This window comes from Schistocerca americana, chromosome 3 (genome assembly GCF_021461395.2).
Source record: "Schistocerca americana isolate TAMUIC-IGC-003095 chromosome 3, iqSchAmer2.1, whole genome shotgun sequence".
NCBI lineage: Eukaryota > Metazoa > Arthropoda > Insecta > Orthoptera > Acrididae > Schistocerca > Schistocerca americana.
In genome coordinates this window covers 224,069,792-224,089,090 of record NC_060121.1, presented here as the reverse complement: position 1 = coordinate 224,089,090, position 19,299 = coordinate 224,069,792, and the positions used below count along the sequence as shown (strand labels likewise).

General features: G+C 43.3%; 1 protein-coding gene across 1 annotated transcript in view; it reads right to left on the bottom strand.

Moving 5' to 3' along the window:
* The window catches only part of LOC124605985 (protein-L-histidine N-pros-methyltransferase-like), a 304,349-nt gene that overhangs the window by 656 nt on the left and 284,394 nt on the right, over positions 1-19,299 (bottom strand). The window lies entirely within an intron of this gene.

Sequence of the window (19,299 nt, the reverse complement as noted above, 5' to 3'; positions counted from 1 at the left end):
AAACACTGATAAGAAGACGGTACAGGATGATAGAACATGTGTTAAGACGTAAGGAAATATCTTCCGTAGTACCGGAACTATGTAGAGGAAAAGAGGCGAAGGTTTCACTGTGAGTTGGCGAAGCGGTATCGAATGCTAAAGTTAATCAAAAAACATACAGACATAAACACTTAAACTACCAACTAACAAAAAATGGTTCAAATGGCTCTGAGCACTATGGGACTTAACTTCTGAGGTCATCAGTCCCCTAGAATTTAGAACTACTTAAACTTAACTAACCTAAGAACCTAAGAACACCACACACATCCATGCCCGAGGCAGGATTCGAACATGCGACCATAGCGGGCCAATTAACGAGATGCAAGAAAACAGTTCGTGGTTGGCACTTAAATGATCCTGTGGATATCACGATATTGTGCATCAACAGCAATATTTCTTAAGTCATAAACATTGTTGTTTGCATTAACACAAAATCTAGTTTGATTTACGAGGCTACACTTTACAAAGAGTATCGAAAATTACCAGCGTCTTTTCTCGATGAAGGGAGAAGAATACTTCATGTTGTAGGGAAAAACAGTCAAATAAATTAGAGAAAAATTGAAAATGTGTTGGGTGCTTTCTGCTCTGTCATATAGCTTGTCCTGCTAAGTGTTCGGTCAGTAATGATTTTTTTATTATTATTGTGGTCGTAAGAGAGAGAGAGAGAGAATGATGACAATTAGCGAGGAGGTCACAGGTTAATAGACGATCAGCCGCACATTATTGGGTTCGCCTACTCCGAGTGAAGATTTGCGAGATAGCAAAGACCGAAAAGCCTCGTGAACGGGTTCTTGATGCAGAGCGTTTCAGAAAGTTGATATGAAACTCTATATCTTATACATAATCGAAGACAGAAAGTTGGGGCCAATATTTGTTTACGCACCGAAAGTAAAAGTTTACCGTGGCCCCACCTTCAATTTGCCGATCCATGTAGAGATTTGCTAGTTCATTATGCATTGTGTGTCAAGTCAAGGTGGCGGCAACAATAAAAGTAAAAGCCGTGTAATTTTTCAATAAGAAAGACGTTTTGTCAAAAACGATCTCTCTGAACGAAGGTCTCCTAGATCTTCTGATCCCACAGAATGTTTTCTTTTTTTTGGGGGGGGGGGGAGGGAAAGGATTGGGGGGGGGGGGGGGGAAATTGGTGGAGGCGGTTAGAGCTGTGAAACACTCCATCTACGTGCCTTACCTTGCAACTTTTGATGAACTGCGCCGTTGGATAGCAATACCAGCGAATGCAGTTACTCCAGTCATATTCGCTAAAGTATGAGACGAGTTTAACTATCGTCTGTATATTAGACATGCGTCGGTAGAGGGTAGACTGAATATTTGTGTAACTTAGGTGAAAACATTGATAATTAAAGTAATTCCAGAAAACACTCAAGATTGAATAAGATTCTGATGATATATCCCTATAAAATCTTTTAGAAACAGAAACTTTGTAGATCTTTGATTACGTTAAAATTCACTCCAAGTTTTTGCCTTAACCCATGTAGATGGCATAATCTTGTGAAATCGGATAGTTATCTTTGAAATGCATTATATTTCTGGGTATGAGCAACTGTCAGCAAGAAAGATGCCGCTATTGCCGACGTGATCGTATTGTGCTATGCCACTTTTGATGTAACTCATTAACTTTACTTCCAGCCTAACAGCGAAAACGATTTTTTGTTATCTCTTTCTGAATATCTTCTGATGAAGTTGAAAATGGAAATTTCTCGTGCAAATTTCTGAAGTAACTGATATAAAAGAGGAAGTAACTGATATAAAAGAGTTACAAACAGCTCAGAAAAAACATACTTTCTTCCCGTCAGTGTACCTACTATCAAGTCCTTGATTGGAATGGATAAAATCGTTGAACGGTGAACCCGTTCAACCCCATTTTGCAGATTTGGCTCCTTGCACGCTTAAACAAATAGCACAGCTAGAGGAAATTCATATACTCGTAGAATAACAGGGGCTTGTATGAAAGTAACTCCTATTTAACAGAGCTCAACTGTATACGAGAAAACCGTTCCCAAATTATACCGAAACAAAAGTGGTATTAGAAACAAATTGGAATTCATTGAAAAAATGTTAATTGGATAAATAAGGGTGCGATTAACCATATATGATCGTTACTTTGCTTCCAAGTTAGTTCTTTGGTTTTCAGCGTTACTGGAGCTAGTCTATGTTATTTATTGCGCATTCGTTCAGTCATGTGCAATGAGAAATTTGTGCTGTCATCCAAGACTACACGTAGTCATGAAAGAAGAACATATCTGATGTATCCAGAATGAGATTTTCACTCTGCAGCGGAGAGTGCGCTGATACGAAACTTCCTCGCAGATTAAAATCTCATTCTGGACACATTCCCCAGGCTGTAGCTAAGCCATGTCGCAATATCTTTTCTTTCAGGAGTGCTAGTTCTGCAAGGTTCGCAGGAGAGCTTCTGTAAAGTTTGGAAGGTAGGAGACGAGGTACTAGCAGAAGTAAAGCTGTGAGGACGGGGCGTGAGTCGTGCTAGGGGTAATTCAGATGCTAGAGCACTAACCTGCGGAAGGCAAAGGTCCCGAGTTCGAGTCTCGGTCCGGCACACAGTTTTAATATGCAACGAAGTTTCGTATTTGATGTACATGTTGTAGATAGGGTTACAAAATAGGATAAAATACAATTAAAAGACATTTGAGAAACAAAGGCCTAAAACATATACTAAGTGATCAAAAGTATCCGGACACCTGCCTGAAAAGACTTACAATTTCGTGCCGACCTCCATCGGTAATGCTGGAATTCAGCATAGTGATGGCCCATCCTTAGCCTTGATGATAGCTTCCACTCTCGCAGGCATACGTTCAGTCAGGTGCTTGAAGGTTTCTTGGGGAATGGCAGCCCATTCTCCCATTCTCTGTGGAGTGCTGCACTGAGGAGAGGTATCAATGTCTGTCGGTGAGGCCTCGCACGAAGTCGGCGTTCCAAAACATCCCAAAGGTGTTCTGTAGGATTCAGGTCAGGACTGTGCAGGCCAGTCCACTACAGTGATGTTATTGTCGTACGACCACTACGCCACAGGCCGTGCATTATGAACAGTTGCTTGATCGTGTTGAAAGATGCAATCGTCATCCCTGAATTGCTCTTCAACCGCGGGAAGCAAGAAGGTGCTTAAAACATCAATGTAGGCCTGTGCTGTGAAAGTGCCACGCAAAACAACAAGGGGTGAAAGCCCCCTCCACACCATATCACCACGGCCTCCAAATTTTACTGTTGGCACTACACATGCTGGCAGATGACATTCACCGGGCATTCGCCATACCCACACCCTGCCATCGGATCGCCACATTATGTACCGTGATTCGTCACTCCACACAACGTTTTTCCACTGTTCAGTCGTCCAATGTTTACGCTCCTTACAGCAAACGAGGCGTCGTTTGGCATTTACCGTCGTGATGTGTGGCTTATGAGCAGCCGCTCGACCATGAAATCCAAGTTTTCTCACCTCCCGCCTAACTGTCATAGTACTTGCAGTGGATCCTGATGCAGTTAGGAATTCCTGTGTGATGGTCTGGATATATGTCTGCCTATTACACATTACGACCCCTTTCAACTGTCGGCGAGCTCTGTCAGTCAATAGACGATGTCGGCTGTACGCTTTTGTGCTGTACGTGTCCCTTTACGTTTCCACTTCACTATCACATCGGAAACAGTGGACCTAGGGCTGTTTAGGAGTGTGGAAATCTCTCGTACAGACGTGTGACACAAGTGACACCCAATCACCTGACCACGTTCGAAGTCCTTAAGTTCCGCGGAGCGCCCCATTCTGCCCTCTCACGATATCTAATGACTACTGAGGTCGCTGTTATGGAGTACCTGGCAGTAGGTGGCAGCACAATGCACCTAATATGAAAAACGTTTTTGGGGGTGTCCGGATACTTTTGATCACATGGTGTATAAATACGAGGACGTGCTGAAAAGTAATGCCTCTGAATATGTTATGTGAAAACTCTTAAAGCCCTTTAAATAAAACAAACGTTGTTAACATTCTACATCTTTATGCTTCATGCCAACAAATTTGCAGCCCTCTGCCGCAAGAGGACTCTGAATTGTAGCGTGTGACATGTGGTGTGTACCGTAATTATGTGCGTGAGAAACAACGTGTTGTAATCGAGTTTTGAATTTGAAGAGATCGTCCAGACATGGACTACCCTCTTCTTCAGCATGACAATGCAAGACCACACACGAGCGCTGCGACAGATGCAACAATCCGACGCCTTGGGTTCACTGTCACCGACCAGCCTCCATACAGTCTCGATTGGTCCCATCCGTTTTCAATCTGTTTCTAAATCTTAAAGAATACGTGCGAAGGCTTCGCTTTGACACTGATACCTCAAGCAAAGGTGAGATTGTGGCTTTGTCAAGAAAGTCAAACATTCCACAGGGACAGTATCAACCAACTGGGCTCTCTATGGGGAAATGTGTTCACCCCCAGGGTGACTATGTTGAGAAGTGCTTATGTAGACATGAGGAATAGAGATTTAGAATGTTAATAACGTTTGCTTTATTTAAAAAGCTTTACGAGTTCTTACAAACAGATTCGGAGGCATTACTTTTCAACACGCCTTCGAAGAAAAGTTTTGCAATCGAAGACAGAGATTACTAAATAGTAGCAAAGAAGAGTTTTACTTTATCCGCTTAAAAACGGCGTCAAATGCTGTCTATGACATGGCACAAGAACTCCACAAATCCCATTACCAAACAGTATTTCTTAAGACCTCAGGTTGTTTCTATCAACCGAGCGGATTCTTTTATTCAAGATGTGTCACAAATTTCTTTTTCCTCTAATACGATTTAGAACCTCCTCATATGTCATTCCATCTATCCAAACAATTTTCAGCATTTTCTGCAACACCACATTTCAAAAGCTTATGTTCTTTTCTTGTCTGAACAGCTTATCTTCCACCTTTCACTTCCGTACCTTCAGAAAGGATTTCTAACTCTTAAATTGATGTTACATGTTAACAAACAACTTTTTTTCAGAAATGCTTTTCTTGCCACTGTCAAATCTCAATTTTACATCCTCTCTACTTCGGCCATCGTCAATTACTTTGTTGCACACGTAGCAGAACTCATCGACTACGTTTAGTGGCTCATTCCCTAATGTAACTGCCGGCCGCGGTGGCCAAGCGGTTCTAGGCGCTTCAGTCCGAAACCGCGAGACTGCTAAGGTCGCAGGTTCCAATCCTGCATCGGGCATGGATGTGTGTGATGCCCTTAGATTAGTTAGGTTTAAGTAGTTCTAAGTTGTAGGGGACTGATGACCTCAGATGTTAAGTCCCATAGCGCTCAGAGCTATTTGAACCATTTGAACCTAATCTAAGTACCTTAGCGTCGTCCGATTTTATTCGACTATATTCCGTTACCTTGTTTTACTGTTGTCGATGTGCTTCTTATATCCACTTTTCAAGATACTATCCATTCCATTCAATCGTTCTTCAAAGTCCTTTGCTATCTTTGACAACGTTGCAATGGCATCGGCAAAACTCAATGTTTTTATTACTTCCCCCTGAACTTTAATTCCTTCTCGAATTTTTTTCTTGGTTTCTCTTACTGCCTGCTCAATGTATAGATCGAATAATATAGGGGAAAGCTACTATCTTGTTTCACTCTCTTCTGATCTATAACTTCCCTTATACTATATCGTTCGACCATTAAAAACTCCAATCTGGTTTCTTAACAAGTTGTAAATGACATTTCGCTACCTTGCCTTGTTGAATTCACCGGTTCTCGTTACATCACCGAAGTTAAGCAACGTTGGACGTGGCCGACACTTGGATGGGTAGCCGCCTGAGTACGCCACGTGCTGTTAGCTGCTTTCCCTACGCCTTTATGGCAGAGGGGAAAAGATGTGGTGGCGTAAAGTTCCTGATCACCAGTCTCTGCGGAAATGTCCCGGATTAAATTGCAAACCTCTTCGCGGTGCCTCATAAAGTGAGAGCATCTGACCCTGTGAAAGGATCTTTCTCCTCAGTCAGCCTATAAAATAACGGAATTTTACAATTTTTTTTGAAAAAACTAATGAAGAGATCAACGCAAATCTTTTTGCATATTATTTATTGATAGCTACTTAAATTGGAAAGACCACATATATAATAATTTGGGGAAGGCGAAACAAAGACTGCGCTTGGTTGGCAGAACACTTCGAACATGCAACAAACCCACTAAAGAGACAGCCTACATTACACTTGTCCGTCCTCTACTGGAATACTGCTGCGCGGTGTGGGATCTTTACCAAGTAGGATTGACAGAGGACATCGGAAAAGTGCAAAGAGAGACAGCGCTTTTCGTGTTATCTGTTATCGCGCAATAGGGGTGAGAGTGTCACTGATATGATACGCGAGTTGGGGTGTCAGACACTGAAACAAAGGCGGTTTTCTTTGCGGTGAGGTCTATTGACGAAATTTCAATCACCAACTTTCTCTTCCGAATGCTAAAATATTTTGTTGACACCCACCTACGTAGGGAGAAATGATCATCGTAATAAAATAAGAGAAAGCAGAGCTCGAACGGCAAGATTTAGGTGTTCCTTTCTCCCACGCGCCATTCGAGAGTGGAATGGTATAGTAGTACGAAAATGGCTCGATGAACCCTCTGCCAGGCACTTAAGTGTGAATTGCAGAGTAACCATGTAGATCCAGATGTGGATTGAGTAGTGTGTAAGCCAAGGGACCGATGACCTCAGCAGTTTGGTCCCTTAGAAACTTATCACCAATTTCCAATTTTTCCATTTGTATATGTGCATGTCGCTATCACATGACTTTTGTCACCTCAGTGTAAAGTAGCGCAAAGCGTTACATAACCTTTTCGTAGCATCAGATGTCGAAAATAACATCAAACGTGCACGACGCTAACTCAGTGCAAAAAATAAAATGCAAAGTAATCCAACTGATGATGATAACACGAGATATGAAACGTGTTGTCGGTCGAACAAAAGTGTAGCCGCCGCGGAACGCCGTTCTATTCACCTCATTATTAATCAGTCGTACCCTGTGGCAGCAGTCCATTAGGAACGAATGTTTGTTGTTACAGTAGTAACCCGTGGTGGAGGCGCGGAGCTGATGGTCAGACACTCGGGCAGTGGCTGGCTCGGAGCAAGTGCGCAGGTGCTCGCCGCTTTGTGACCGGACACGCATCTGCCAGCACTCATTAGCGCGGCTGCTGCTGCGGCTCTGAAAGGCCCTCGCCTTGCTCCCAAACCGGCAGCGCGATTCAGAGAAGGCCGGAACGTGAAAGAATACTGCGGCGTGGCGCGGTTTGTAACGACTAATGTAATTTAGATTCCAGCGGCGGGTCGGCGGGGGGACGCGCGCTGCCCGGCCACCAGATGTAATTAGTGGCTGCCTCGCTGGCCGGCAAGTGTCATCAGTGCCGGGCTGCTGTAAACACGCGACGCGGCTGCCAGCTGGGCCACACAAACACCTAGAGTAGAGAGAGAGAGAGAGAGGGGGGGGGAGGGGGAGAGGGGAGAGGGAGAGAGAGAGAGAGAGAGAGATGGAGAGAGAGAGAGAGAGAGAGAGAGAGAGAGGGGGGGGGGGAGAGGGGAGAGGGATGGAGAGAGAGAGAGAGAGAGAGAGAGAGAGAGAGAGAGAGAGAGAGAGAGAGAGAGAGAGGGGGGGGGGGGGGAGAGATCACTGGTGAGAGCTCAGGACGCCATCTTTACCGTGTCTGGAGTAGTGTGTAAGATGCTGTTGTAGACATATCCTGAGTAGTCATGGAATACCTCCTAATATCCTGTCGGACCTCCTTACGCTCGGCGAACTTGTCGCTGGAGGTAATCTGCAGATACACTGAGCAATGCTGCTGCCTCTATAAACGCCCATAATTGCGAAAGTGTTGACGGTGCAGGATTTTAAGGATTTTCTGCACGAACTGACCCCTCGATTACGTCCCATAAATGTTGTGTAGGATTCGTGTCGGGCACTCTGGATGGCCAAATCATTCGCTCGAACTATCCAGGATGTGCATCAAAGCAACTGTGAACAACTGTGGCCCAATGACACGGCACATTGTCTTCCATAAAAACTCCATCGTTGTTTGGGAACATAAAGTCCATGAATGGCTCAACATGGTCTGCAAGTAGCCGAACATAACCACTTCCACTCAATGATCGATATAATTGGGCCAGGGGATCCAGTACATTCCATGTAAACACAGCGCACGGCATTATGCAGCCACCACCAGCTTGCACGTTGCCACGCTCGAACCTTACCATCAGCTCTTAATAACTGAAATCGCGACTCATCTGACCAGGCCACCGTTTTCCAGTCGTTTAGGGTTCAGTCGATATGGTCAAGAGCCCAGGATAGGCGCTGCAGCCTATGTCGTGCTGTCAGCAAAGGCAATCTCCTCGGTCGTCTGCTGCCACAGCCCATTAAAGTCATATTTCGCCACACTGTCGTAATGGATGCGTTCATGGTACGTTCCACATTGCTTTCTGAGGTTATTTCATGCAGTTTGCTTGTCTGTTAGCACTGACAACTCTATGCAAACGCCGCTGCTCTCGAACGCTTTTGCCGTCGGCCACTGAATTGTCCGTGGTGAGAGGCAATGCCTGTGATTTGGTATTCTCGGCACACTCTTCGCACTATGGGTATCATACTATTGAATGGAATGTCCCACGCATCTGTCCGAGGCAGGATTCGAACCTGCGACTGTAGAGGTCACGCGGTTCCAGACTGAAGCGCCTAAAACTGCTAGGCCACTCCGGGCGGCTATCGCTATTCAATAAAGTGTCGTGTGACTAGGGCCTCCCGTCCTGGTAGACCGTTCGCCGGGTGCAAGTCTTCCGATTTAACGCCACTTCGGCGACTTGCGCGTCGATGGGGATGAAATAATGATGATGAGGACAACACTAGTCCCTGAGCGGAGAAAATCTCCGATCCAGCCGGCAATCGAACCCGGACCCTTAGAATTGACATTCTGCCGCGCTGACCACTCAGCTACCGGGGGCGGACGCTATTCAATGACTTTTGTCATCTCAGTGTATTTTAACGCTCCCAGTACGTGTTCTGTGGCATGATTATACCCAGGAAGAAATTAAGTGCACTTTATTGGGATTCTTCATGTCCTTTGTCGGTTTATTTCATGCCATTTAACATCGATTAAAGAATCATCTACATCTACATCCATACTCCGCAAGCCACCTGACGGTGTGTGGCGGAGGGTACCCTGAGTACCTCTATCGGTTCTCCCTTCTATTACAGTCTCGCATTGTCCGTGGAAAGAAGGATTGTCGGTATGCTTCTGTGCGGGCTCTAATCTCTCTGATTTTATCCTCATGGTCTCTTCGCGAGATATACGTAGGAGGGAGCAATATACTGCTTGACTCTTCGATGAAGGTATGTTCTCGAAACTTTAACAAAAGCCCGTACCGAGCTACTGAGCGTCTCTCCTGCAGAGTCTTCCACTGGAGTTTATCTATCATCTCCATAACGCTTTCGCGATTACTAAATGATCCTGTAACGAAGCATGCTGATCTCCGTTGGATCTTCTCTAACTCTTCTAGCAACCCTATCTGGTACAGATCCCACACTGCTGAGCAGTATTCAAGCAGTGGGCGAACAAGCGTACTGTAACCTACTTCCTTTGTTTTCGGATTGCATTTCCTTAGGATTCTTCCAATGAATCTCAGTCTGACATCTGCTTTACCGACGATCAACTTTATATGATCATTCCATTTTAAATCACTCCTAATGGCTACTCCCAGATAATTTATGGAATTAACTACTTCCAGTTGCTGACCTGCTATTTTGTAGCTAAATGATAAGGGATCTATCTTTCTATGTATTCGAAGCACATTACACTTGTCTACACTGATATTCAATTGCCATTCCCTTCACCATGCGTCAATTCGCTGCAGATCCTCCTGCATTTCAGTACAATTTTCCATTGTTGCAACCTCTCGATACACCACAGCATCATCTGCAAAAAGCCTCAGTGAACTTCCGATGACATCCACCAGGTCATTTATGTATATTGTGAATAGCAACGGTCCTATGACACTCCCCTGCGGCACACCTGAAATCACTCTTACTTCGGAAGACTTCTCTCCATTGAGAATGACATGCTGCGTTCTGTTATCTAGGAACTCTTCAATCCAATCACACAATTGGTCTGATAGTCCATATGCTCTTACTTTGTTCATTAAACGACTGTGTGGAACTGTATCGAACGCCTTGCGGAAGTCAAGAAACACGGCATCTACCTGGGAACCCGTGTCTATCGCCCTCTGAGTCTCGTGGACGAATAGCGCGAGCTGGGTTTCACACGACCGTCTTTTTCGAAACCCATGCTGTTTCCTACAGAGTAGATTTCTAGTCTCCAGAAAAGTCATTATACTAGAACATAATACGTGTTCCAAAATTCTACAACTGATCGACGTTAGAGATATGGGTCTACAGTTCTGCACATCTGTTCGACGTCCCTTCTTGAAAACGGGGATGACCTGTGCCCTTTTCCAATCCTTTGGAACGCTACGCTCTTCTAGAGACCTACGGTACACCGCTGCAAGAAGGGGGGCAAGTTCCTTCGCGTACTCTGTGTAAAATCGAACTGGTATCCCATCAGATCCAGCGGCCTTTCCTCTTTTGAGAGATTTTAATTGTTTCTCTATCCCTCTGTCGTCTATTTCGATATCTACCATTTTGTCATCTGTGCGACAATCTAGAGAAGGAACTACAGTGCAGTCTTCCTTTGTGAAACAGCTTTGGAAAAAGACATTTAGTATTTCGGCCTTTAGTCTGTCATCCTCTGTTTCAGTACAATTTTGGTCACAGAGTGTCTGAACATTTTGTTTTCATCCGCCTACCGCTTTGACATAAGACCAAAATTTCTTAGGATTTTCTGCCAAGTCAGTACATAGAACTTTACTTTCGCATTCATTGAACGCCTCTCGCATAGCCCTCCTCACACTACATTTCGCTTCGCGTAATTTTCGTTTGTCTGCAAGGCTTTGGCTATGTTTATGTTTGCTGTGAAATTCTCTTTGCTTCCGCAGCAGTTTTCTAACTCGGTTGTTGTACCACGGTGACTCTTTTCCATCTCTTACGATCTTGCTTGGCACATACTCATCATGATGTAGATCGAAACTGTAGTGGTTATTGTCGCATTATATTTTCACATCAATTTTTGAAGACTGTATTTTATTTGATAGAGGATTTAATGATGTAACTAAGGACAATAAAGAACAATTCCAGGTGTTACACTTTTGACTGTGAAAACTGTAGTGAAGGTGATTTCATGAGGCTTGTATTTCTGATGCAGTACGTGTTATGTAAACTGAAGGTGGAAGCGAAGGGAAAGGACTGTTCACACCAGCCGGCCGGAGTGGCCGTGCGGTTCTAGGCGCTACATTCTGGAACCGAGCGACCGCTACGGTCGCAGGTTCGAATCCTGCCTCGGGCATGGATGTGTGTGATGTCCTTAGGTTAGTTAGGTTTAATTAGCTCTAAGTTCTAGGCGACTGATGGCCTCAGAAGTTAAGTCGCATAGTGCTCAGAGCCATTTGAACCATTTGTTCACACCAGCTGCATTGGGACTTTACGCGGAATCAGCGGCGACAAGTGAAAATGTGTGTCGGATCGGGATTTGAAAAAGGAATATCCTACGTGCTAGGCAGTTGCGTTAACCAGTGCACCACTCAGACAAATGTTTAACGCCAGCTAACGCCACATATCAGCAGTTTCTGTCCATGTCCTCCATTCTCACTAGTTTGACCTTCCGGCACGAGGTCGGATGCAACTGAGCATCGGCACTGAAGGTGGTGGAGTCATTGCCCTTCAAAGCGAATCAGTTATATGAATGCGCGATGCCTGTTCTTTCGGAGGTGTCCGAAAGATCAGACACCACGCATTAATATAACTGATACATTTGAACCTCACAAAGACCTCCTCTGCGGGTCGGAACGCAAAAATGGTCGGCTTATCAGAACACTTTTATTGACCCGTAACACAACAATACAGTATCTTGCGACTGTCATTAGCCTTATTACAGAGAACAATAGTTATACTATCTTTGGCATGTTTTACACCTGTTACAGACTCCTTTTGTGCAGCAACAGTTATTGTATGGAGCATTTTGTAGTCAAAGCTAGACTCGTTAATGTCATACATCTGATCAGTGGCCAGACTGACTTTTAACAAAGTTTACAAATTTCGGAACAAATTCACTGGTAGTTGTTTCGCCAGCAGATAGCTTCTCTCCGGAAATAATTACATTTCGAATGACATTTCATTTTTTCAACTGATGTAGCCAGCCTTTGCCGGCTGTAAATTTCTCATTTTCATTGTCTCCATTTAAGTTTTCATACAAAATCAGTGCCCCTTGTTTTATGTTTGACCCAGTCAACAGCGTTCCTTTTCTTCTCACCTGCTCAAAGGACGCCCACAAAACACTCTCCAGAATTTCACGACAATGATCACTGTATGACTTTCAAGAACTTTCCTATTTTTTTTCTCCAGTGTTAACAGTTCTTATGCCAACCCCTAAATCACCGGTAATGTTTTGAAAAGACTCCACTACAGACAACGCCAGATGTTTACGTTAAGTTGATGATATAATTTAGCTTTATATACTTTAGTATGAAGGAAGAACACTGTTACCAATTTACAAAACAAATAGTATTTCTTGATCGAGGTAGCAACAATTTATTTCATATTAAAACCGATCGAACTAGCACATATGGCAACGGTTAACTGGCTACTGATCAATAGGCAAACGGCGAATCATGTAAACAAACGCCGGAAATGAGATGGTTGGACTAAGCGAGAAGTCGGACTATCCGAGGTAGGATCAACGAGGGTCTACTGCATATGAAGAAAGACGCAAACAGTACGCAGTTACAGTCACGGTAATGAAATACGAAACAGAATGAACGCATATAGCAACCAAATGTGGTGACGGTCAGTGTCTGGTGAAACATGTGCTCTTTACATTCACGTTCTCCGCTGTGTTACTACACATCGCATGTAAATGTTCCGCGCTTCTACTAGAAATTGCGGGACAAGAGAGGGGTCCATTTGTACTCTGCTGTATCAAAGGAGAACACTGACATTCTGTAATTATCTACCCCCCCGTTGTCTCCGAAAAATGTCCTTGTACCTGCGCAGAAGTAGGAGTCAGATCGCGAATCCGTTGTTCTCGTTGAGAGGTTCTGAAATTTACTAGACTAAGTTGGCTAGGGCCCACTACGCTATTAAATATGGGAAGTTAACTGTGATGCCAATGGCTTTTTATTTATTTATAACACACGGAGCAGCTAAAGCCGTAAATGCTAACAAGATATTTCAACAACGTTAGGAATACAGTCGGGGAGCTGTCAAACTGAGTCCATGTTTTTACATTTCCAGAAGACTTTTGAACCGTTCCTCGAAAGCGACTTCTAATCACATTGCATGCCTATGAAGTATCGTCTCAGTTGCGCAACTGGATCAGTGATATCGCGTCAGAAAGGTTACAGTACGTATTAGTCGACGGAAAATCATGAGTAAAACAGACGTGCTATTCGGCGTGTGTTATACGCCCTCTGTCGTTCCTTATCTACATATACTACTTAGGAGACAATCTGAGCAGCCCTCTTAGGTTGCTTGCAGATGATGCAGTCATTTACCGCTTATAAAGTCATCAGATGATCAAAACAAATGGCAAAACTATTTAGACAATATATCTGTATGGTGCGAAAATTGGCGGTTGGCTCTAAATAATGAAAAATGTGAAGTCATCCACAAGAGTACTAAATATAATCTGCTAAATTTTGGTTACAGGATAAAACACACAATGTAAACACTGTAAATTCAACGAAATACTTCGGGATTACAATACGAACAACTTAAATTGGAACGGTCACACAAATAATCTTGTGAGAAAAGCAAACCAAAGACTGCGATTCATTGGCAGAAAAATTACAAAATGCAACGGGTCTACTAAAGAGACTCCTACACTACGCTTGTCCGCCCTCTTCTGGAGTATTACTGGGCGGTGTGGGATCCGCATCAGATAAGATTGATGGAGGACATCAAAAAATTCCAAAGATGGACGGCTCATTTTGTATTATCGTGAAATAGGAGAGAGAGTGCCACGGAGGTGACACGCAAACTGGGGTGTCAATCTTTAAAACAAAGGCGTTTCTTGTTGCGGCAAGATCTTCTCATGTAATTTCTATCACCAGCTTTCTCCACAGCATGTGAAAAGTTTTTGTTGAAGCCCACCTACATAGGGATAAACTATCATCATGATAAAATAAGAGAAATGAAAACTCGCAACGCGATCTTCTGCGCCCTGTTCGAGAGTGGAACGGTCGAGAAATAGCTTGAAGGTGGTTTGATTAACCCTCTGCCAGGCTCTTAATTGTGAACCGCAGAGTAATTATGCAGATGTATGCCTACAAAGTCACATGTAAAACAGTTCATGTATGTAACACTTACAATCCCATCATAGTAACTACATTGTAGAAGATTACATTCATTGAATGCAAAGGGAAATACCCTACAAATTCAAGAAGTCATGCTGACGGAATTAGATAAGGAAAGGAGAACTAACATTACTAAACGATTTATTTGGCTATCGAAACATCTGACGATGGCAGAACAGGATATAAAATACAGTAAAGCAAGAGAGAGGAAAGCTTCCTGAAAATTGCGAATGTAAATGTAACTATTCGGATGGGTTTTCTGAAAGTATTGTCTTGAGAGAAACTTTATCTGGAACTGAAGCATTGACGATAAACAGAGCAGAGCAGACAAAAAGGACATAAAATATTTTGAAATGTGAAACGCTGGAAATTAAATAGGTAGATGTGATAACAAATGAATAGGTAGTGAATCCAGTTGGCAAGAAAAGATCCATATGCTCCAACCTTACTAAAAGAATGGGTAGCTTGATAGGTCTCATCCTTAGCCATCAAGAAATAGTTAATTTGGTAATAGAGGAAAAAGGGATAATTAAAAATTGTAGAGATAGACTATGACTTAACTACAGTAGGCAGGTTAATACGGATGTAAGTTACAAAAAAAAAAAAAAAAATGGCTCTGAGCACTATGGGACTTAACAGCTGTGGTCATCAGTCCCCTAGAACTTAGAACTACTTAAACCTAACTAACCTAAGGACATCACACACATCCATGCCCGAGGCAGGAATCGAACCTGCGACCGTAGCAGTCGCGCGGTCCCGGACTGCGCGCCTAGAACCGTGAGACCACCGCGGCCGGCTGTAAGTTACAGTAGTTGCATAGAGATGTAGAGACTTGGTCAAGATAGATTAGCGTAGAGCGATGCATTAAATAAGTGTTCCAACTGAAGACCACAATAATAACAACAACGACAACGACGACATAAACTGTGTGTCTTACCCAAGTGGCTGTGAGGCAGCACTTCACTATACAATCGGATTTTTTTTTCCTCAGTTGCCAGTGGAAACGCGCTTGGAAGATACAATAACAAGAAGTTGCAACGGGATGTCTACAGAACTAGCACAAGAGTCTCCCAGATTTCTCTGTCAAGTTCGAAGCCCGTAACACCCAAATCGAGAAAACAAGTTCCGAACGTCGATCAATTTACGATGGGTTAAACGAGAGACTTACGTCATTGTCAACAAAGAATATAAAACTGTCAATGCGGAACTGTTCCAAAGAAATGGAAAATGAATGTTCCGACAGTATCGTTCTCAGCGTTTCAAAACATAACAACAGCAAGAACCAAATACACGACAGATGCTACTCGCCATAAATGGCAAGATGCGGATTTTACGATCCCGGTGGCGAGCCGTGTTTATTCGGGAGAAGCGTGAATTAACTGCGAATTCTGTGCCACCAGACAGGTGTTGAGCCGCAGACGAGTACAGCATCCTCAATACATGGACGGCCGGAATGCGATGAACAGTAGTCTGGGAAAGACGTACCGAAGAACACTACAGATATATCATTTGAAAAACTATTTCTGGCAAAAGAAGGCCTCATACATATCCGCACACAATAAAGTACAGCAAGCAGGGTTCTGAAGGCCTCTACTTCAAACGACACTGCAGTGCCTTTGTTTGTAACAAGTACGATGCAGTGGTCTGCGGCAATTACAGCTGTTACGAAATACAGGAAATGAATTCGCAATTGCGAATATGGGCAACCTTCAATTGTAGAATGGAATGACGACATTAAAAATTTGTGGCAGACCGGGACTCGAGCCCAGATTTCCGGCTTGTCGCCAGCTGTCACGTTAACAATTTCGGCTAACCGTGCGCACTTCACATCCAGTTCCAAACGTCCGTAAAATGTATTCGTCCTTGTGTCATTAATTCGCACTCGTACACATACTGTGTTTTCAGTACATGGGAGACATGTAATGGAAAGTCGCTTGGCTGGCATTGGCGCTAAATACGATATTGCAGTGTCTGTGTATGTAAGAATCACGATGGAATGTTCCTTCGGATATGCATGCAGCCGTGCACGAATAGCGGACGTGCTTAAAGCGATCGCTCGCGACAAGCGTAAAATCCGAGTTTGTTTCCCAGTCCAGCACAAATTTTCAATGTCGTCATTTCATTCTACAGTTGTATGTTACCTGCATTCGAAATTGCGAATACATTAGCTACATCTCTGTTCATGTTGTTAATAGACATTACTTCGTGGGCTGGCCGTAACTGTAACTTCTTAACTAAGAGAACCAAGTATGTTGTCCTCGATGGCGAGTGTTCATCAGTGACAAGAAAGTGTGATAGGACCGCTGTTGTTTTCTATATATATAAATAATCTGGCGGATATGGTATGCAGCAATCTGCGGCTGTTTGCTCATGATGACGATATGGTGTACGGGAAGGTGGTGTCGTTGAGTGAAATTAGTAGGATACAAGATGACTTAGACAAAATTTCTAGTTGATGTGGTGAATGGCAGCTAACTCTAATTGTAAAAAGATGCAAGTTAATGCGGCAGAATAGGAAAAACCAGCTCTTAGTGGTCGAGTACAGTATTATTAGTGTGCTCCTTGGCAGAAAGAACTCGAAGGAATTCAGCTGCAGGATGCTAGATTTCTTACCGTTAAGTTCGAGCAACATGCAAGTTTTACGGAAAAGCTTCGCGAACTCAAATGGGAATCACTGGGGGAAAGACGACGTCGTTTTCGAGGAGCACTACTGGGAATATTTAGAGAACCGGCATCTGAGGGTGACTACAGAACGGTTCTACTGCTGCCAAGGTACATATCGCGTTAGGACCATGAAGCTAACATTAGAGACGTTAGGGCTCGAGCGGAGGCGTATGAAACAACGTTTTACTTTCACTGTATTTGCGAGTGGAGGAAATGACTAGCAGTGGTACAGGGTACCTTCCGTCACTCATCATACAGTGACTTGCAGACTATGTATGTACAGGTTTAAGTAATTTCTAGGTTAAGGACGCATTTATTAATAATATTCCGTCCGCAGTCACAACATATTTACAGTATAATAGCAACAGCAGAAACAAAACAGATGACAGATGCGACTCGCCATAGACAGCAAGATACGCGTTTTAGAATACTAATGGGGCGCCGTGTTTCTTCGGGAGAAGCATGAATTAACTCCTAATTCTGTACCGCTAGACAGGTGCATTCAAAGCGTTTCGGAGCTACAGCTCCATTTTCAAGGACTGTATAGTCATGACGGGGTCAAATCTGCTTTACTTTTTCATCTAATACTAACACAATGACACAGTTGTTAGGTTTAACGAGAAAGGGTTTAATGAGAGAAATAAAGTATTGCAACAAATTACCTGTGCTTGATCACCAAACATTCGTGTTATGCCTTGATGAAAAACTTTCGGACTTGCATTTACATTTCTAACAGTTTAGCATGTTTATCACACTTCGTGACTCAAATGAAACAATTAACCTATGTTACAGTGATAAGACGGAGTGTAGAATTTCGTATTATTTACGTTTACATAGATTTACGAAATAAGAAAAATTATGTCGAGGAGTGGCAGTTAACAATTTATGTTTCACTTTCTTACATATTCAACACGAGATTTGAAATGCTTATTAACACACAGAGTCAGTCAACATACTCCTTCCAATTTGCTGCTTATATTGTCAAGTGTGTAACTCAAGCTTTTTGAAACTACCTACTGCAAAGAGACAGTTAGTACAATTGGAGTGTTAGCGAGAGGAAGTGTGGAAGGGGACTGGAGGGCTAAAAAAAGAGAAAAAGAGAAAAAAAAGAAAAAAGGGACAGAGAAAGAAAGCGAGAGAGAGAGAGAGAGGAGTATTATGTGCTCTGGCGTCTAAACCATCAGTAAACACATTTTCAGCCCACTGTTTTTGGTAGGTATACTTGCCTCAATTTCGACTGCCTATTCACGGGCGTTTGTAACAGTTCGCATTAAACTCGATGTTTATCCGTTGCCCCATTTCATGGTGAAAAAGACTCTTCAGACTCACTAACTGGTTCAGCTCAGTAAGTTCATTGCTAAGTGTCATTTCTGGACATTTTGTAAATGCACGCATTTTTAACAAGCGTTACCATCGGTCTATTCACCGAGATTTTGAGCGTGTGTATATGACTGTCCGCCATATTTCCTGCATACTTCCTTTTCCTCGTTCATTTGTAATGCTTGTACGGTAAGCTTGTTATATAAAATTGGTCTTGAGAGTTTCCTTTTCGAGTGCAAATGTTGATATCAGTGACGGAGAATGAGGTTTTTTGGAGTTCCAGTTATCAATTGCTCCTTGTGGTGGTTGTCAGCTTTTACAACAGTCTATCACGCCCTCACTCCATTACTATAGAGTTCATTAATTAATGCTCACACAAATTCTTCAAAGGCTACACCGATTCAACAGACCAGTCATTATCAATAACATAAGTATATTTCTCGGCCGATGGCTGCATCAAAGCACCCTAGGAGTTAATACTATACGAGGCTGCTGTAATTTCTGTGTGAGCACTGACAAAGTAAACTTCGTAAGTAAAAGGAATGTGGCCACTGGTGCTCTCTGCCAATAAAAGCAGAAACATAAGCTCACTCCGTTACACACTGCGATGATGTTTCCGGTGATCAAGAACTGTACCGCAGCACCCGTTTCCGCCTTCCTCATTCAAACTAAGAAGATGAAAATTTCTTACGGTACCACAATTCGAATCAGATCTCTCCGAATCTGCTGCCACCACACTACCGCGTATTGGCGAAATCGGCTGCGGGGAGCGCGCGGTATGTTCTCATAGGCCGGGTGAAACACGCTGTAAACGAACGTAGCTGAAAGATTAAGCAGGA